Genomic DNA, 22,645 nt, shown 5'->3' on the forward strand with positions numbered 1-22,645 from the left:
CTGGCAGTCCTCAACTGTGCGGTTCTCCAGAAACTTCCTGCCCCGCACAGCTAAACTGTGGAATGAATTGTTGCATGCGGTATTTCCAGACCGACACGTCCTTCAAACCTTCGAGAAAAGAGCGTGGGTGTACGCTCTTTTCTCGAAGGTTTGAAGGACTTTTTAAGAGGATACGGTAGCGAAAATGCTAAAATAGAAAGGAGCCCCCCTTTAGTTAAATATACAAGTGTTATTAACTAGATTTATCGAAAAAAAGTTGTCCATTAAGAACAACTCAGTCAAAAGATATTTCAAAAAATCTTTAAAATCGAGGTTCCGCTCTCGACTCTTTCCTCCTTCAAAACTTAATCAATCGGAACGAAAATTGAGAATCTGAATAAAAATGAAATAATCTATGTCGGACCGTTTAGCTTTTTTGGTTAATTGTTACTAATCTTGAGTATCACACCTTTTTTTGCGCCACAATGAAAAAGGCCGTTTTTGGAAATTTTTGATTGGATCTAGAATCTTTAAAAAGCAGAATATCAAAAAAATCAAAACGGTCCGACACAGATAAAAAATAATAACAATCTGTGTTGAAGAAATCATTGCTCTATCTTCAAAAACCAGGGAGGAAATAGTCGAGAGCGTTTGTATGGAAAATTGACCCCTACCGTATCGTCTTAAAGGCCGGCAACGCATCTCCAACATTTCTGGTGTTTCAGGTGTCCAAGGGCGGCAGTGATCGCTTACCATCAGGCAGCATGTCTGCTCGTTTGCCTCCTATCCCATAAAAAAACCAATTAACGTAACTAGGTAGCCATAGTCACTGATCGAAGTTCTTGGTAGGTTGTTATTTGAGCATTTCTTTTTTTTTTTGCCACATTTATGAAGTGTGATATTTTTGAAAAAAATATGCTATTTCTACTCAGAATTACTAGCCTTTTCAATCCTAGTAGTTAAAAAAATTGTCCCATACGATTTTTTCTTATTTTGTTACCATTTTCAGTACATGTTGTATGGGGTAACAAAAGAGGAAAGTAACAAAAATGTATGGAAATTCTGGGACAATTTTTGTCTCCCAGTGAGATTGAAAGTACTCGTGATTCTGAGTACAATTGACCTAAAATTCCCTAAAACAATAAAAAAAAATATTGGCAAAAAAAAAGAAATGCTCATTTAGGTAATAAGGTGACTTTCTAGACATCAATACCTACGGTTCTGTTTCCCAGAATGTATAGTCATAAGACTCATAAGTCTGTTCATGCACAAATAATCGTACAAAGATGTCTGACACAATATTATCTTAAGATTAGTATCAAGAGCGAGAGGCCGATTCTAACATCACCACAGTTCAGATTGTATTTTGATAAGAGTTTCAAGACCGTGATGCTGATTACTGCAAATAAAAATAAAAATTTTGAAAAAAGAAAACTCCGACAATGTGGACCTTCTTCTTCTCGTGTCGATGGTTTCTTTTCTTTTTAACCGACTTCAAAAAAGGAGGAGGTTCTCAATTCGACTGAATGTTTTTTTTTTTTTATATATTAAGCGGGACCAGAAGGTCGCGACGCTTATTGCCCTGTCTGTCGCGTCCCGTAGATCTTCCACGGAGCATGTGTGTGGGTTTGCTGGGCAGCACATGCACAGCAATGTGGACCGATTTTCACGAAACATGGCTAAGAACACTCCCGACTAATTCAGTTTTCAAACAAAAAAAAAATCTAAATCGGTTCATCCGTCCGGGAGCTACGATGTCACAGACAGACACACACACACACAGACAACCCAACAGACAGTCGCTGTTTTTTTCAAAGTTTTAATTTTATGGTTAGTTGAGGAATAGACTTGGCTTGACATCCATAAGGTGGGGGTTTTAGTGCATTTAGATTTCGCTATAAATGACAAATAAAAGTAAGGGAGAAATAGTTATTTGTTATACAAGGGGGCAAAGTTGTATTAACGCCGAGTGTGGAATTGAAAAACGAGCAAGTGAAAGGATTATATAGTTGAACCACGAGCGAAGCGAGTGGTTCGAGAATAGAATCCTGAACTTGCGAGTTTTTTAACACACGAGAAGTAAAATACATTTGCACCCGAGAGTAACACAAAACTTTTCCCCTCACTATAGCGAGGAAACTACTACAACGCAAAAAATGCGTTAATCACTGCTTCCAGTAGTTCCACAGGTGGTAAATCATCTTTTTTACTAGATTCACCTACTTTTATCAATTTTAAAGCAGTTAATTTAACTTTATTCAAGGTCAAATTACTATACCCACTAGTGGATAAAATGCGTTTTTACCCGCTGGTATTAAAGGACAAAACACGTGTTTCCGAGCTAGTGAGGGGAAAATAACTTATCAATTCACCTAAACCGAATAGGCTGCTGAGTATTTTCACGTTATTTGAAGTAGAATTTGCAGTTGACTGTAATTTTATTATTCTCAAAATGACTCATTAAACATTAAAAAAGATTAAAACTAATGTGTCAATTTAAATTTATTTACTGTACGAAAGTTGTAAGTGCGTTTTCACATTATCCGATCTGATATCGGATGTAGGACCGATATTCCATACATTACAGGCGCCATCTTGGATTTTTTCTATTGAAATCCTTCCGACATTCCATATCGGGTCGGATAATGTAAAAACGGACTTAGACTGTATGTCTTCGGTAATACCAAAGAGGATCAAGTATTATATAGAGTTACTGTCAAAGTAAAATATGTGATCACAGTGCATAGACTGCCATCTCTCGACACAAGCTTAAAACTTTTAAACCTCAGTTTTGACAATTTAGCCCATATTCTTAGCTTGATATGTATTAAAATATCAAATATTAATATTAGCGCCATCTAGCCGAGCGTCCACCAAAGGTGTACCGCCATCTAGGCCACCGTACCTATTTCTATATGGTTCTGAGGTAGGTACGTTTTTTTCTTAGACTGTAGCTGTCTATAGGGAGTTATATATTATGTCTTTGGTAATACCTAGATTATTATCGACAGACGTACTTATCAGTTTAATCGAAATTGGTTTTTTCTACTCGTCGACTGTAATCTGTCAATTAGGGCACCACAGACTAAACTATAAGTGCTAACTTTTCAGTGTTGGATACTCTATGGCAGTTCCGACTCAAATATAATAAGCTCATTATAGTTGACTTTAGTTAACTGTAATAATTTCAAAAATAGAACTTCATACAATTTATTGATTTCTATACTAATTCTTCATACAATTTCTATACTAATTTGCGATAACTGGCAATTTTTTCTGAATCTGAAACACATTTTTTTTATCTGTCGCGTTATCGGCCAATCAGAGACGGTTATTACAAACAATTGGTTGCTAGGTAATTCGGTAATGTTGATATAACGGTGAACGACGCTATTAACATTAATTTTAACTTGCATGAATGATGATATTTCCGTTCATTGATGATGAAGATGATGACTCGTAGAAAAAGTATTGTATACAATAGTGATATAATTAAGCTTTTCACTTTTCTCGTACCTTACTATTAGGCCACTCAGCAAGCTTCGTGGCCTGAACATGGTACTCGACTGAAAAGCTTTGTATTATATCACGATTGTATAATAGTACATTTCGATACAAGTGCGAAAAAGAGGAAGTTCGAAACGAGTGGCGATAGATTAAAACACGACCGAAGGGAGTGTTTTAAATCGACACGAGTGACGTTTTTCAGTACAGATGAGCCTCCAAAGTTTCGACCTGGCATATAATGAACCAATTCTCGCACTAGTGCGTAAAAAAAACACCATATGTACTGAAAAATACTATTATTCGTTACAATTATTTTTCACATATTACGTACTATGCACTATCCGATACCATCAAATACCTACTGGTCGTGTTATCGTGCTTCACATTATCATATCGTGAGTATCGCAAAAACATTGAGAAGTTGATAAGTGAGACATTTCGCAAATTGATAACCGTTTTCAATTGAATTTTGTATTTAGAAACACGTATTTTTAACCCCCGACGCAAAAACGACGGGGTGTTATAAGTTTGACGTGTCTGTCTGTCTGTGTGTGTGTGTCTGTCTGTGCCATCGTAGCTCCCGAACGGATGAACCGATTTAGATTTTTTTTTTGTCTGAAAGCTGAGTTAATCGGGAGTGTTCTTAGCCATGTTTCATGAAAATCGGTCCACTATGTCGCGGTCGGGGTTTATTTCAAAATTTTAATTTTGTGGTTTGGTTATTATCAGAATCAGAGATCGGACGGATTTGCGACATTCTTAGTGACTTACGTCATTTTAATGACTTTTAGTATGAGATGTCGCACAAAAATCCGATCTCTGGTTATTATGCATGTAATGAAATTTAATACTAATCTGAACTAAACTTGGTACACGTAGCAGCAGAAAAAATTACTCATTCATTTAATCATTTATGAAGTGGGTATGCACTTTTGAACCTCGCAGTACTATCGCGAAAAAAAATACTTGTGCTCGTAGGTCATCAATGATTCAGTTTTTTTACGCATGTAACTCTACAGGTAGTAAGCGATGGACCACAGATAACTTACCTTTTAGACAAGTCATCAAGCTATTGAGAAGACTACAGTAAAAGGGTGTTACCTATTTTTAACCCCCGACGCGCAAAAACGATGGGGTGGTATAAGTTTGACGTGTCTGTCTGTCTGTCTATCTGTGATTCCCTAGCTAGGTACAGTTTTTTTTTTCAAATGTATGAATGCAGTTTTTCTTTTTATCAAAATCGGTGACATGGTTCCTAAGAACAAATCTTCGTATGTCATACAGTTTCAGACTTTCCCATACTGACCGATTTGAACGAGCCACCCTGTACATATATAGCAATAATGTCTATACGTAATAGGTACCTACAAATTCATCTCATTCTTTTAGTAAATAATAATATTAAAATTTTCATGTCAGCACATTTTTTCACAGCAAATTTTCATGTAAACACCCATAAACGATAATATTGTATAATATAATATAGACTTTTGTAAGGCTCAATGTGGACATTTTTAGGGTTCCGTAGCCAAAATGGCAAAAACGGAACCCTTATAGTTTCGTCATGTCCGTCTGTCCGTCTGTCCGTCTGTCCGTCTGTCCGTCTGTCACAGCCGATTTACTCGGAAACTATAAGTACTACAGTGATGAAATTTGATGGGAATATGTGTTGTATGAACCGCTACAAAATTATGACACTAAATAGTAAAAAAAAAGAATTGGGGGTGGGGCCCCCATACATGTAACTGAGGGATGAAAATTTTTTTTTCGATGTACATACCCGTGTGGGGTATCAATGGAAAGGTCTTTTAAAATGATATAAAGTTTTCTAAAAAACATTTTTCTTAAGTGAACGGTTTTTGAGATATCAGCTCTCAAAGTCGTAAAAAGTATGTCCCCCCCCCTCTATTTTTATAACTACGGGGTATAAAATTCTAAAAAAAATAGAGGTGATGCATGCTAATTAACTCTTTCAACGATTTTTGGTTTGATCAAAGTATCTCTTATAGTTTTTGAGATAGGTTGATTTAACTGTAATTTTGGTTTGCTGCTACGGAACCCTTTGTGCGCGAGCCCGACTCGCACTTGGCCGGTTTTTATATTCTGTCATAGATACACTGTGACAATATAGTCCTTACACGCATAAACCATTAAACCAGGCATATATTGTTATCAATAATTAAGAGGTGTTTTTGAGTTTCACCCCATAAGGAATTTAAAAAAAAAAATCCAGCAGCAATGTACTGTACGTGGTTGCGATGACAGTCAATGACAACTGTCCTGTCAACGAGCGTTTAACGCGAGTGTGTTTGCATTACGTTGCAGGCCGAATTAATTCGTATGGATAAAAATTATACGGAGCTATACCTATACGTCTTTGATAATGCGCAGGAATTATTACGAAACTTCGGTTTCTATATTTTATTTTCTAGTTAGTCACTGCAAGAATTTCAGTGTGGCTAGTGTGGAGTCTAACAACGGTAGTCTCACACAGAGCCATAACATGCATTTAAAAAATTACAGTCGGAGCTATCCTCATTATCTTCGCAGCTATTGTCTTTGCATGCCGAGCGCTGGTGATCTCATGCGAAGAGAATTTCATACAAAACATGTGGAAAATATACAGTAACTAGATTTTGCGCTCGCGTACCAATTCAAAAATTGCAAAATGCTCCATACGGACTTCCACCCCCCATTTTCGGGAAGTGGGGCGTTAGAAAGAGACAAAAAGTAGCCTATGTCACTCAGCACTCTCCATCGCTTTCACTATCTCGACTTTTTTTTTTTATACTACGTCGGTGGCAAACAATTATACGGCCCGCCTGATGTAAAGCGGTCACCGTAACCTATGGACGCCTGCAACTCAAACAGTGTCACATGCGCGTTGCCACCCCATTAGAAACTTGTACATTCCCTTTTGCTGTGTTAAGTACACAGCAAAAAGGAGTGTACAAGTTCCAAGGAGGGTTCGGGTTGCCGACGACTCAAAGGACAATAAACGGACCAAGTTAGTTCCGTAAGTCCTCCCGTCATCAGCACACCGCACCCTCGTTGAGCTTAAAACGAAAAAAATCACGTCTATTCGTCGCTCCGTTTTGCCCTGGAAGACCGACAAACAAACAGACACACGACACACACTTTCCCATTTATAATATTACTAGCTTTTGCCCGCGGCTTCGCTCGCGTTAAATTCGAAAACTGAGGAATGCTCCATACAAACTTTCCCCCCCCCCATTTTCGGGAAGTGGGGGGTTATAAAGAGACAAAAAGTAGCCTATGTCACTCTCCATCCCTTCAACTATCTCCACTTAAAAAATCACGTCAATTCGTCGCTCCGTTTTGCCGTGAAAGACGGACAAACAAACAGACACACACACTTCCCCGTTTATAATATTAAGTATGGACATGGATTTTCCACTTGTGACACAATTCAACTGTTGAGTCTATTTGTTACGTTGTGGTCCTTATTGGGAGAGACAATCTATTAGGCACTTCATTATTAGCCCGTTATATATTTAATTATGTATATCGTCGCTTAGCACCCATAATAGAAGCTTTGCTTAGTTTGGGGCTAAGTTGATTTGTGTACGGTGTCGTCGGTGTCCCCAATATTTATTTATTTATAGTGTCCTACTGCTGGGCAAAAGCAATAGTTATTTGTTATACAAGGAGGCAAAGTTGTATTTTAAAGCCGAGTGTGGAATTGAAAAACGAACAAGCGAAAGGATTTTATAGTTGAACCACGAGCGAAGCGAGTGGTTCGAGAATAGAATCCTTAGTACCCACATGTAAAAAATTCCAGTGTGCCAGCCCGACTCGCACTTGACCATTCGCCTTCAACCATTAGTCAAGCAACGACAATACCCCTGTAACGCGAGCGGACAAGCGTATTACCACTCACTCGAAACTAAACATCACAACTTTCATACTAAACCCCGTCGCTTACGTCCTTTCGTAAACAAGTCAATTGTATTGTTCTATTACACGATTCCGAAAGGACGTAAGTGGGTATGAATTAGTAGGTACTTAGTACGTTTTGGTTCACACTTTTGTCTCTAATTGGCCCGTATGGTATAATTATATTGATGCGAATGTCCTACGGAAGGCTGTTGGGTTTAATACGCGGTTTAGGGTACCTATGGGAGGTAATTGGAGGGGGGTATAATCTGGCTAGTGCAGATACTGGTTGTCTTGTTTGAAAAACTTATTTGTCAGTGTAAATAACGGGGTAATTTTCGATTGATTAATTCGATTGAGCTGGAAAGTGTAAAGATTGGCGCAGAGTAATAAAATAACAGAAATTCTATTAGCGAGCGTAATGACAATGACAGTTGACGCTTGGGTGCTGAGGGCGGAATAATGCATTTTGCGTTATCTGACACCCATTTGAATTGAAAAAGGGCTCATTCTTTCCTGTAAGGGACATTTGCACCACCGAAAATGGGGGGTTAACCCGAGGTTAACCCACCATTTTATATGGAACTTGTCAGTTAAAAGCCCACTAACCTGGAGTTAAGCGGGTGGTGCAAGTGACTGAGTACCCACATGTAAAAAATCAACACGTACAAAATTTTGAATTACTTACTACCAAAGAGGATCAAGTATTATAGAGATTTACTGTCAAAGTAAAATGTGTAATCACAGTGCATAGACTGCCGTCTCACCACACAAGCTTAAAACTTTAGAACCTCACTTTTGTCAATTTAGTCCATATTCTCAGCAATTCCCGTTAAGTTTGTACATTTGGATCACGTCTCCGATTTGGATAAAAATTGGTAGGCTGATAGAGTCCATGATGCTCAGCAAGATCCACTAGGTTTCCCAAAATGTCCTAGGTTGATTGTATGAAACTTTCCTTTTTTGTTACCGAAAATGTATAGAAATCTGGTAACAAAGGAAGGTTTCATACAAACTACATAGGACATTTTGGGAAACCTAGCTTGCTCATCATGTGCCTACCAATTTTTAAAATCGTTAAATACAAACTAAAAGGGAATTGCTCTTCTTAGCTTGCTATGTGTTAAAATGTTAAATAATATTAACGCCATCTAGCCGAGCCTCCCCCAAAGGTGTACCACCATCTAGGTCACCGTTTACCTTTTTCTGTATGGTTTTGAGGTACGAGTACGTTTTTTTCTTATATCGACTTTGTCTGTCTATACGGAGTTACATATCGTCACCACTTTTAAAAAAACTTGTCTCTTCGTCTATCAATGAAAAGAAAATTGTAGTAAGTATGTATGGAATGCATATAGACAAACGCAGTACGTTTTAACTTTGAGGAGAAGCATGAGATACGAGATTTTTTAAAAGTAGTGACGATATGTAAGGCCTACTACAAATTAATTAAGCTGTGTGCCGTTTAAATTTTCAAGCTGGTACCTGACTACTTACATCTGAAGGCGAGAGTGCCAGCCAAGTAGCCAGTGCATAGATGCAGTGTCATTGCCCTATCGGACTGGGCACGGCTGGACTCGTATTTACTTCATTTAGAACTTATTTGTTCGGACCCGGTTAGCCTTACATATCACATGCTATTCCTAGTTCACAGTTTTTGAACAGTAGCACAGAATATATAATAATACAAGTACAGAAGGCCCACTTTACTGCTTTGATGTTCACGAAATGCCGCCTTTTAAAATGCCTACAAAATTCTAACAAAGAAACGAGCCGCACGTGCGCAGCGTCGGATGATAGGGTTGCCTATGGATTAAAACGAATTAATTCTCAGATAAAATGTTATACTATTTATTCAAGTCTTGACTACGTTCTAGGTATTTATATATTTTTGTTTAAGCCTTCAGCATCAAAAGCCTTATTGAACATTTACGTGGGACTTAATCAATAAAATAAGATATGTGTAAGATTGTCTTATTTTATTCATGATGTCTATTTACCTAAGTATTATTAGCCATTCCACACGTGGACATCGCATATGAACCTTAAAAAAAACTCGCGACGTAAAGTAACAATAGAATGTGCGAACGTGCGTTCCGTGAGAACGCGCGCCACCCCTGATTAGGCCGCGAACTCGCGGCCGCTAGCATGTACTTGTAGCGCGGCGATAGAATCGCGGAGTGAGCCGCCCCTGACAGTAGGCACTGGGTGCGTAGCCGATTGGCACAAACGCTCACGAAACGAAACGCTAGTAGATATCTATCTCTATCGCTCTTGAGTATTGGCGCGACGAGCCAGACTACCTTTCGTAAGATATATACAGGATAATTGTTATAATTAAGAAAATAACTATATGAGTGTGCACAGGAAAACGTCCCACTTTATCGATTGCTATAAACCGGCTTTCTCAGTTTATTCATATAAAGATACAAGTGAATCTTGCCTTAATGGCAACCGACAAAGTGGGACGTTTTACTAAACACACTCACATATAGAGAACCTTAATGACGAAATAAAATTTACTAAGATCTTAATTCATCAAAAAAGTCTTGGTAACAAAATAGGAATAAAAAAAAACAAATTTAACTTTTTCCTTAACTTTTGTACAAACTTTTTGACAACTGCTGTCCTACTGTTTTCAAGGCACGACTGGAACGCCTTGACACGCCACACTCTAGGCTTATGTCAACACTAAGTACGAATGTAATTGGTTCGGTCTAGAATCTATGCACTTCTAATACTTCACCGCAACAATATCGATACCTACTATAAATACGATGCATTGGGGTAATCACCATCATTTCCATCATATCAAAATTCCCCTTTCGAAATTACCCGAGCCTTTCTGTGCTTCGAGATTACCCCGTTGCACCCTACTGACTTTAGGAAAAAGACAAATTAAATTGGGTACTTAAATAAAACATTTTATACAATACCATGGGGTCTCATCCGGAACAGTGCAAAATTATTTCCAAATAGATCTCATAGATGGCGCTAAGTGTCACGATTGACGATTATTATTTTTTTATCAAATAGATTTAAAGGTATTTGAAGCGTCATAAATTAAGTACATTATAAATTAAATACAAACATCGATGACAACACAAATTTAATGCATTATTTTAGAAATTTTCAAAGAAATAATATCACGTAATATATTGCTACTGACTATGACGCAACAACGTGAACAACCTGCGCGCGACAGTATCGAGCTACCTAAATTTTATTGCATATTGTCACTAGATGGAGCTGTCACTATCTACAGTATACTGCCAACGAAACGGTGCGATTGTGTGCGTTCCGTTCATTGAGATATATGTACTACGTACTATAGGCGACGTTGCCAGACGGAAACTCTGCACAAGCTGACAAATGCGCGGAGTGCGCGAAGCGGTAATTTACGCGTAGAGTAGTAAGTCCACCATCAGATGTGACACATTATTATATTCCGCCTGTCAAAATTATTTATTTATTTATTTACAACTTAAAAAATACAAAGTAAGCGATCACTGCCGCCCATGGACACCCGAAACACCAGGGGTGTTGGAGGTGCGTTGCCGGCCTTTAAGATGGATGTACGCTCTTTTCTTGAAGATTTATCTTCTTTTTTAAAATACAAATATATACTTATATATAATAATATATATATAGTGCGGTCAGTTTTTTTGGACAAAGCGTAGGTATCCATTGTTCTCTTTTTTCATGACCAGGCCAAAGAAAACAGCAAAAAGTGAGCGTGCTAAAAATACAATTTTACTCAATAACTGTTACCAATCAATAAACAAATTAACTTTTTTTTTTTATATTATAGTAACATAATTCATAAAGTAGTAAGTAGTTACCTAATAATTTTCCAAATTGAAATAAATATATTTCGCAAATCTATTAGAGGTGAAACACATTAGTAGGAACAATGAAAATGGCACATCTGCGCGGTTAACTTTTTAGTCTATGATTGCGTCACCAAAATCGCGCAGCCTCGCTCCCGCTCGCGTGTTCGTAGAATATTCAGCTGTCAGCCGATAATATTTGTTTGTGTACGTTAATAATGTAGGTATACGTTTGTAGTAGTGTGCGTGACAAAAATGTCGTCTATTTCTATTAAACAGCTGCCAATGATCGAAATTCAAATTAGTTGAACAATTTCCATTGAAAAAAAAAAAGTTTGTAATGCATCGGTCCGAATTGTGGATACTAGTTTTATCATCTTTTAGTAGATACAATTGAATGTAAAATTATTTATTTTGCCTGACACTCTTGAGTATTTTTTATGCCGTTATTTTAATTTTACAATATAATATTTGGAATATGGTGCTTATAATTATTAAATATAAAACATTTTTTAAATACTTTTTGATACAAAATCATACTTCATTGATTTGGAACAATGCTTTTTATCGGACCTACAGTCAACCAATTGGAACCCTAGGCCACTGTAGAACTATGTCATAGTAACGTTATAAATCAGATTGTAAGAAACCTCTTACTGCTTGTCATTTTGACATGGTTGTAGAGTGGCCTAGGGTTCCAATTGGTTGACTGTACATCCGACACTATCGGAAGCGTTTATCGGATGTAGGATGTCGATCTGACACCCGATATCGGATCGGATAATGTGAAAACGGCCTAAGCATTAACCGTTAGTGCGTTTTCACATTATCCGATCCGATATCGGATGTAGGACCGATATCCCATACATTGAAGCCGCCATCTTTGATTTTTGCCTTTGAAATCCTTCCGACATTTGCTACATGCACGACCGATGCGATGCATGCGAAATCAAACCTTATCGATATGGAAGTATGAGACGCGACGATTGCCGACTGGCTAGGATTTCCGAACGCACACGAATGCGCGCTCGGTCGCCGATTTGCGGCGGAGTGGGCCTAGACCTCGACGCGACGCCGCACTTGCGTCGCGCGAAGCGCAACAGCATTTTAAAATATTATTATTGTACAAATATAATTATTTATTAACCACATCAGCCCCCCCCCCCCCGACCAAACCAAACCAAAACACACTACATTTTTGCATTTTTCCCCTCGCTAGGTCGGAAACACGCGTTTTGTCCTTCAATACCAGCAGGTAAAAACCCACTAGTGGATAAAGTAATTTGACCTTGAATATAGTCATATAGTGAATCTAGTGATGACGATATGTTTTACCACCTGTGGAACTCCTGGAAGCAGTGATAAACGCGTTTTTTGCGTTGTACTTTCCTCGCTATAGTGAGGGAAAATGTTGTTGTGTATCGTGGTTCAACTATAGAATACTTTCGCTTGCTCGTTTTTCAATTCCACACTCGCCGTTAAAATACAACTTTGCACTCTTGTATAACAAATAACTATGTATTTTATATTTTTGAATATATTTTTTCAGACTGGCACTTAAAAAGAGTTTAAACGTTTTTTTTTTCTAAAAACCTAAATTTTTCAACAAAGGTTACCAAGGCTCGATCGGCGCGCCTAGTGGACGCCAGGCTTAAATTGTCTGGTCTTGGTGTTTTAATAATTTTATGTGTTTATAGTCGTAATTTATTTGCGAAGTATTAATTTTATATCTGTATTTTTAAATTACACTATGTTGTGGTACCGGGAAGCATTTTTGCAAGCAAGTTTGCAGTGTTTGCACAATTTTATGAATAAAAATATTACTCTCGAAAATGTTTTATCAAATACGTACTTTACATTTTGTTCATTATGTTTACTACATGTACATTCTTAGCTATTATCTTATGTATTTCTTACATAATAATATTCATTTCCATATTTCTAATTAACTACGCGCCTGCTTTAGAGTGCTTTAAATTTTAACAAATCAATGCATCCTTTGGTCGGGGGCTGGGGCCTCTCAACTCAAGGTCGCCGGCGCCGTGGTCGCGGGGCGCGGGGCGTGGGGCGCGGGGTGGGGCGCCGCGGATCTCGTTCATTCAATTCCGCTTACATGTGTTGCGGACAGAGCGAGTATATTATACGTACGCGGCGAGCACACATACAAGCCGCACGGCAACGCCATCTAGTAATGTTCGACTTTAAACGTCCATGTGACGTTATAGGTTTAGTGCGTGAAAGCTAAAACAGATGTCGCAAGATGTTGCAGTTTGATGACTATTTCGACGTAGGATACTGATAAGAGTTTTGTTGGCCACGCGTGGCTACTGGCGCCATCTAGCTCTTTGAGTGTGGATTAAATTTAGCCTACAGGTCTAGAATACTTAGGACGGCGCCCATTTTTAGTATGGGATTAGGTATCTGTACTAGTATTATTTGATCTGTGATTTCGACGTAGGATACTGATAAGAGTTTTGTTGGCCACGCGTGGCTACTGGCGCCATCTAGCTCTTTGAGTGTGGATTAAATTTAGCCTACAGGTCTAGAATACTTAGGACGGCGCCCATTTTTAGTATGGGATTAGGTATCTGTACTAGTATTATTTGATCTGTGACAATACACAAAGATAGCATTATTATAATTAAAAAGAAAAATACAAATATAAATATAAATAAATAAAATAATTATAAGATTTATAAGATAACCATGGACAGCTGGTCTTGTTAAAGTATTTAAACCCAATTTCATTCATACAATCACGCCTGTTTCCCAGAGGGGTAGGCAGAGATCACGGATTTCCATTTACTACGATCCTGACAAACCACTTTCGCTTCACACACTTTCATAACGTTTCTCATACACGCTCGTCGGTTTCGAGTACTTTTAACCTGGGGGCCGATTTTTGAATCTCACGGCGTTCGAATTCAGAAAATTGTCACTGAAAATAGTAGGCAATTTCAGTGACAATTTTCTGAATTCGAACGCCGTGAGATTCAAAAATCGGCCCCCTGGGTACGTAGCCGAATGGCACAAACACTCACGAAACGAAACGCTCGTAGATATCTATCTCTATCGCTCTTGCGTATTGGCGCGACAGAGCCAGACTACCTTTCGCGGCGTTTCGTTTTCGTTTCGCGTCGCAGAAATGCCATTCGGCTACGGCACCTGGCCTTTTTGCAATATTTCTCCGATTTGGTCGAGAAAAGTTCGCCTAGGTCTTCCACTTCCGTTGCGGAGGAGTGCCGAAACGTGCGACCTCGTCCTATAGCCCAGCAGGCTTAGCACATGATTGGTGCGAGAGTATGTCGCCGCGAGATAGACTACCCGTCCTTATGTCATTAATACTGTTAGAAGAAAACGTGTGAACTATCTCGCGGCGACATACTCTCGCGGCTATCATGTGCTAGACCTACTGAGACGGCAATCGAGGGGTTTTAATGGGTAAACCATGGGTCTCATTAGCCTATATGGGAGTCCCACATCACCATCCCAGGCCGTTCCCTGCGCCTGGGATGGTATGCGTAATGCATTTCCCCTCGTTTAAAAAAAAAAAGTCTTCCACTTCAACCTAACCTTTCCACTTTTTTTCATATACTTTCTTCGTTAATCTCCTCTCATCCATCCTCTCTTCTAATATTCAATAACTAACGTAAAGTATTTTTCAGTACAGATGGTCGTTTTTTTACGCACTAGTTCGAGAAGTGGTTCATTATATAACAGGTCGAAACTTCGGAGGCTCATCTGTACTGAAAAACGTCGTACGATATACGTGCAAAAAGGAAATTCGTAACTCGTGTCGATTTAAAACACTCCCTTCGGTCGTGTTTTAATTTATCGCCACTCGTTTCGAACTTCCTTTTTTACGCACTTGTATCGTAATGTACTATTTCAAGTCTAATAAAATGAAGGAGTAAGTAGGTATAATTACAACCTGTTTTTATTGAATTCCGTTAACTTTTAGGGAAGGTTCTTTACATCAAATACAATTAATTTCTCTAAGAAACAAGCGTCTTAACTTTAACGGTTGTCGAGTTATTAAAAAAAATAATATAATTACTGAACACGTGTGTGACAGCCTTTACCAATTCCTAATGTTATTTGTTTTGACATGTGCCGTCAATCACTTAACACTAACTTGAAAGTAATTTTTAAGGGTCTCTCACACAATAAATTCATTTATTATGTATGAAAACGATGAACATTTTTTTTGCGAATTTAACTAAAAGTGAATATACAGGGTTCCTGATAATGAACCTAATGACGTGTCGAATTTAACGGAAAACAAAAAAAAACACGTTATATATGAAGTAAATAGAGTAGGTACACTGAGTACAGCCTAATTTGATTTATTGCTCCTCTTACAGTAGATTCCTGGGGTCCATTTCTCGAACGGTATTAGCCTCCCCGAGTGCCAGACTGATTTTTGAGTCACTGGAATTTGGATTATATTCTAATGAATCAAATTTGATTGACGTAATCGGCCAGGAGTCGTCAAAAGCTATTCAAAATTGAATTCCATAAATTTAACAAATTGAGTCCAAAATCATGCCGCTTTGTCAGTTTATTCATATCTAGATACAAGTAAATCTCGCCTTAATGGTAACCGACAAAGTGGGACGTTTTACTAAACACACTCGCATATATAAGCTCCCTTGCCCCGTATAAGAAGGAGCAAACCACCAAATCGTCGCCCCAAAAGCAAACTAGCGAATCTGCCAATTTGACAAAATATACTTTTTAATGTAAATATGAACCAATCAGGAGAATGTATCTACTCAAAAAATTTCGTAGTTCTATCATTTATGGTTTCAGAGTTACATTTGTGCAATTCTGAATTTTTATGTTATTAGTCCCATTGTAAACCTACGAATCCGGCACTTTCGTGAATTCACCATGTTAAATGTATACATTAGCCCATAGCAAATGAACGAATCTAGTCTATTCGTTACTTTGCTTTGGTACTTTTGTTATCGATCATTTACCTAGAAACATGACTAGCCTATATAATATTTGCGAAAGTGTTATATTCGTAATTTTATTATGCAATATAAAAGTATATTCGCGGGATTCTGCCTTATTCGCGAGTTATAATATGTTGTTTGCAGTAGGTAAACACGCGAATTAGGCATAGCTCCTAAGTCTAATTCAGTAGTTTACTTAAAATTAGTTATAGATTTTTATTCAAATGAAGGCTTCCATCTACTATGATGATCGCGATGACGATGAAATCAACTTTGATTAGGGCACGGGACAGACTATCTTAAAAATGCATTAAAAAAGATTTGTATGCTATTATTTATACTGTCAGTTTAATCTGAAAATTCTGTCAGTTTCAACTGACAGGTTGCATACAAATCTTTTTCAAGGTTATGAATTTTTAAGACTATATGTGGGGAGCCTTAACTGGTTTTAAAGATACTAAGCCAGAAAGGTAAAAAGTAAAAGGGGAAAACCTGCTTATGATACAGAAACGGGAGAAAGAGATCTCGTGAAACTTCGCCCTGATAATACCTATAAAATACCTAAGTAGGTACTATCACACATATTATCCAAATCTTCCAGAGAACAGAAAACAGTGTTATGTTGTGTACCTACTTATTTGGCTGTGGTTTGGTGGTATTAAACACTTCTATGTATAATTGAAATATTTTTTAGTGGCTTAAATGTAATAATGATATCAAATATATGTAAGCATTGTGCGCAAAAAGTATCTTAAAAATCAACTCTGAACTAACTTTATTGCTTCGTAATATAATTGAAATTGCATAAGAAAAATGCCGTTATATTTTTTGAGACAATTAAAATAACATATTTTGAAATATTACTGTGATGGCAAGTAAATGTAAATGTAATAGTTCTGTGTAAGAATGTCATAAAATATTTATTTATTTATAAGTGTCTCCACATTCGCAACTTTACAACTAAATGCAGATGAATAAAACCTGCTATTGTTTTCACATGCACCATAGTAAACATTCAAATGTGGCATTTTCGCCACTTTGCATTTGCTCATAATGATTAGAGGATACATTTTTCTTACGAAAGTGCCAATTTCGTTAGTTTACTGTGGTGAATTTTCCGACCTTTTTTTTCTATGTACCTATGGGATCAGAAAAATGCGAAAGTGCATTTACTTCGGATTCCAACAAAGTATATATATCTGAAAAATAGATTAATACAGTGCATAGATTTAAAACCCCTTACGCATTAAAAATAAAACTTCAACTACAACTACGACTTCTAAAAAAAATATGTTTATTTTTTTCTAACTTATAATCCGTCTCCTGTAAAATGTGTATTTGGCAGATAGGTGACTTTGCTTTTGGGACGACTGGCAGATAGGTGACTTTGCTTTGGTGATATGATTAATAATCATATCACCAAAACCTGCCAAAATGTATTTTTAACCGACTTCAAAAAAGGAGGAGGTTCTCAATTCGACTGATTTTTTTTTTACTTTTTATTATAAAAATTAAAGAATATTAAACATTTTTGAGATTTAGAAAAAATGTTATCTTATCACGATATAAACTGAAATAGATACCATACACTAAAGAAAAAGCGATCAAGCCCACTGGTGGCGAAGCCGGGAATCGAACCCGGGTCTCCAGCGGCTGACGTGCTCAAACCACTACACCACCCCGATCACGATGTTTTAGAATATAATCCGTTATAAAGTACAGTTATCGAAACTTTTATAAGTATGTATTTAAAAAATGTGCAGGATATTTACGGCAAGTTTAATTTATTTTTTAGTCCACCGGCCGAAAACCGTCAAATTTCAGGCCGCCGCGCTAAACGAAGTTGTCGCTTCCCGGCTCAGTCGAATAGAAAAATAATATACACAAGTTAGCCAGTAAATAAGAAAGCCTCAGATAACAATATTTCGTGGCGCAGTTGGAAGCGAGATGACCCCGGCAAGGACCAGAGGTCGCTGGTTCGAGTCCTGCCGGAGGTGTAAATTTTTCCATTTTTCCTTTAATTTAAAAATAATTTTAAAATATCGCTCGCAGACGTTTCTGCATGATAAAAAACAAATTTAATATTTCGTAGTTTAAAATTGTTTTCGTGACGTGACGTCACTAGGGAGACAATGCGACAACGATAGCTTCCGCAAAACGGGACACACGCGCTTGGTTTATTCTGTACATCTACCGCGAGTTTCTGACATTTTAAAGTAGGTAAATATTACTTTACTCGATAACGATAACCTTCAAATCAAGAGTGAACAGGCATCTTCTGGACGAGCTCACTCCATCGTAGGCGTCTTTGCCTTTGGCTAGTCTGTGGCCAACAGTAAGCCCATTTATAATTAAAAAAAAACGTAGACATCACGAATAATGACATTAATAGTATGACATTAATAATTGCCTCCAACCCCTTTTTACGCTATCGACTCATGGTTAAAGGTGCTGTTACACGGGCAACACAATTGCCAGCAATTCACACTCCATTGCCGCGTTTGGTCCATAGTTAGTTGGTGCGTATTGAACAAACGCTGACAAGTGAATTGCTGGCAATTGTGTTGCCCGTGTAACAGCACCGTAAGGCTCTCAAACACCGTTGTTTTCATTGGAAAATTTGTGACGTAACTTAAGCTCGCTCTTTCGTAGGCCACGTCATGCCACGTCTTTGCTTGACACATAAGATTACGAGTACTGAGTCTCTAGTGCTCTCACAAAATGAGTCTTACCGAAACGCCAAAAAGCAATAAGTCGCCAGTCTTCCGGTGTTTTACAGGTTGCACTTCGGGGAGTGTACTCGAGAGCTACACGAACTTATGCCTGTGCCAGAAAGCAGATTTCTGCAAAAGGGCCTTGGCAGAAAAACAGTAGTTTTAAGCCATGTAGCAAGCGGTTGGAACCAAATTCTGCATGACCTCTCAACGTCCTTGGTAGTGAGGCGTGCTCTGCCAACCATTTGGCAGAAGCACTTCCATCGGACTCTTAGACGGTTTCCATCCTTACTTGGAAGCGCTTTGCTGCACTCGGACCATGCGACCTGAGGGTCTTCTTTTCTGCCCACTGTCAAGGAGTGGAATTCTTTGCCGACGGCTATATTTCCGAGCTCATTATTATACCCGGCAACCTTCAAATCAAGAGTGAACCCCCCTTGCAATTTGGGAATTTTAGTTAAATATACTAGTGTTATTAATTAGATTTATCGAAAAAAAATTATCTATTCAGAAAAAATCTTTAAAATCGAGGTTTCGCTCTCGACTGTTTCCTCCTTCAAAACTTAATCAATCGTAACGAAATTTGAGAATCTGAATAACAATTAAATAATCTGTGTCGGACTGTTTAGTTTATTGGCTAATTGTTACCAGTTTTGAATACCACACCTTTTATTGCCACCATAATGAATAAGGCCGTTTTTGGAAATTTTTGATGGGCATCTTTAAAAATAAGAATATCAAAAAAATAAAAATGGTCCGAAACAGATAAAAATAATAATAAGCTGTGTTGAAAAAATCATTGCTCTATCTTCAAAAACCAGAGAGGAAGTAGTCGAGAGCATTTGTATGGAGAAATGACCCCTCGTGTATCGTCTTAAAAGTTTCAGACTGGCCCATGTGCGCGTGAAACTACAATATTATAATAAAATTAGCGCACGCGTCCATTAACACTATTATCGTAGCTGGATGTTTGTACACACTGGTTTGAGCCGCTTATAGGCAAAATAACTTCTAATTCCCAAAAAATAACCAAAAATAGAATACCGTAATACATTTTGACGTAAAGAAATATTTTTTACTGAAAAGACCTTGAAACGATCATTTTTAGGGTTCCGTAGTCAACTAGGAACCCTTATAGTTTCGCCATGTCTGTCTGTCCGTCCGTCCGTCCCTCCGTCCGTCCGTCCGTCCGTCCGCGGATAATCTCAGTAATCGTAAGCACTCGAAAGCTGAAATTTGGTACCAATATGTATATCAATCACGCCAACAAAGTGCAAAAATAAAAATTGGAAAAAAATGTTTTATTAGGGTACCCCCCCTACATGCAAAGTGGGGGCTGATATTTTTTTTTCATTCCAACCCCAACGTGTGATATATTGTTGGATAGGTATTTAAAAATGAATAAGGGTTTACTAATATCGTTTTTTGATAATATTAATATTTTCGGAAATAATCGCTCCTAAAGGAAAAAAAGTGCGTCCCCCCCCCTCTAACTTTTGAACCATATGTTTAAAAAATATGAAAAAAATCACAAAAGTAGAACTTTATAAATACTTTCTAGGAAAATTGTTTTGAACTTGATAGGTTCAGTAGTTTTTGAGAAAAATACGGAAAACTACGGAACCCTACACTGAGCGTGGCCCGACACGCTCTTGGCCGGTTTTTATATACATCCATAGCACACCTCGGATACTGGCGATCAAATATATGACAGAGGCGCGTTCCTAGCACACAGTCGTGTAGGTCAACGCGTACTATGCTTGTATGAATGAAACAGGTCGACTGTTCGCGTTTTTGACAGGCGGTAACTGTGAGGTAACCAAGAGAGGGTGGGCAGTACTTTCAGCGGGGAGCGGAAGTGGCCATACTGTACGATAGTACTCTTTATTATACTGTGTCCATAGTCCATAGTAATATTATAAATGGGAAAAGTGTGTGTCTGTTTGTCCGTCTTTCACGGCAAAACGGAGCGACGAATTGTCATGATTTTTGAAGTGGACATAGATGAAGGGATGGAGAATGACATAAGCTACTGTTTGTCTCGTTCTAATCCCCCACTTCTCTAACATGTAACAAGAAGAAGTGGAGAGAATAACGGTTTTGCCAATTACGTATTAGGTATACAATACACCGTGTTTGTTTTTTGTTTTCCGTTAAATTCGACATGTCGTTAGGTTCGTTATCAGGAACCGTCACCCTGTATATCACTTTTAGTTAAATTCGCAAAAAAAAGTTTTTCATCGTTTTCATACATAATAAATTATAATAAATGAATTAATTAGTGTGAGAGACCCTTAAGAATAATATTCAAGTTAGTGTCAGGTGATTGACGGCACATGTCAAAACAAATAACATTGGGAAGTGGTAAAGGCTGTCACACACGGTTTCAGTAATTATTTTTATTTTTTTAATAACTCGATAACCGTAAGAGTTAAGACGCTAGTTTCTTAGAGAAATTAATTGTATATTTAAAAATATTTTAAGCGGGTTACTCACGTATTAAGTCGATATAGCGTTCGACATGTTTCGGTTCAATTTCGAGAACCTTTCTCAAGAGTAGCGACACCCCGCCTTTACATGTCGAGAGCGCGACGCATACTGCGGCCGCTTGCTAAATTAATTGTATTTGGTCTATAGAAACATCCCGTAAAGTTAACGGAATTCAATAAAAACAGGGTGTATTAATCTTATTATTGTTGCAGACACAGGTAAAAACAACGATAAGGTCAAACTAAACATCAAACATAATAAATTAACACTGTTGCAAGAAAATAATTATGATTGATTACCTATTTGATTATTAAATAAACCTTTAAATAAGCCGATATAATTATTTTAATTTTCTAACTGTCATGTCAGGATAATTAACAAAAAAATTAGTTTTTTTTTTGACACAGATTGGACAAAATAAAGATGACCTGCACTACATGCGAACTTTGTACATAATAAGTCATGAATATGTTCTATGTATAGAAGTACTAGCTTTTACCCGCGGCCTCGCTCGCGTTAGAAAGAGACAAAAAGTAGCATATGTCACTCTCCATTCCTTCAACTATCTCCACTTAAAAAATCACCTCAATTCGTCACTCCGTTTTGCCGTGAAAGACGGACAAACAAACAGACACACACACTTTCCCATTTATAATATTAGTATGGATTTGTATATGTATTAAGTACAACTATAAGGATAGTTGTCTAGGTACCCACATTACCCACAACACAATCCTTCTTAAGATTATTACCGTGGGACGTGGGACTCAGGCAATGTGTGTACCTAAGTGCGTTTTCACATTATCCGATCCGATATCGGATGTGGGAAGGATTTCAAAGGCAAAAATCAAAGATGGCGGCTGAAATGTATGGGATATCGACAATAACGGATTTTCCAATTACGTATTAGGTATATAATCTTACTAGCTTTTGTCCGCGGCTTCGCTCGCGTTAGAAAGAGACAAAAGTAACCTATGTCACTCTCCATTCCTATAATTATCTCCACTTCAAAAACCACGCCAATTCGTCGCTCCGCTTTGCCGTGAAAGACGGAAAACAAACAGACACACTTTCCCATTTATAATATAAAGTATGGATGCTACCATAGATTAAATATAACAAGATCATACCATGCCTTAATGCCAACAAATCTACAAATTTTTTGTGGCGCCAATGTGTGGTGGAGTGTAAGCGGTTCGGCGGTCGCATTTTAATGTATGGGAAGGTAGGATCTTGTTATACAGGCCTATTTTTAACGGTGGTGAGT

At 37.8% G+C, this 22,645-nt stretch overlaps 1 protein-coding gene across 3 annotated transcripts in view; it reads right to left on the bottom strand.

Moving 5' to 3' along the window:
• LOC125240641 (anion exchange protein 3) overlaps positions 1-22,645 on the bottom strand; it is a 216,343-nt gene that overhangs the window by 174,169 nt on the left and 19,529 nt on the right. The window contains exon 1 of one of the 3 annotated variants that reach the window (XM_048148635.1): positions 654-762. The exons of 1 other annotated variant lie outside the window; for it this stretch is intronic. The gene's annotated coding sequence lies outside the window, so the exon portion shown is untranslated. Of the gene's footprint in view, positions 1-653; positions 763-22,645 lie in introns of those variants that run through there. One more of the 3 variants, XM_048148637.1, reaches the window with a different exon arrangement.

This window comes from Leguminivora glycinivorella, chromosome Z (genome assembly GCF_023078275.1).
Source record: "Leguminivora glycinivorella isolate SPB_JAAS2020 chromosome Z, LegGlyc_1.1, whole genome shotgun sequence".
Taxonomy (NCBI): domain Eukaryota; kingdom Metazoa; phylum Arthropoda; class Insecta; order Lepidoptera; family Tortricidae; genus Leguminivora; species Leguminivora glycinivorella.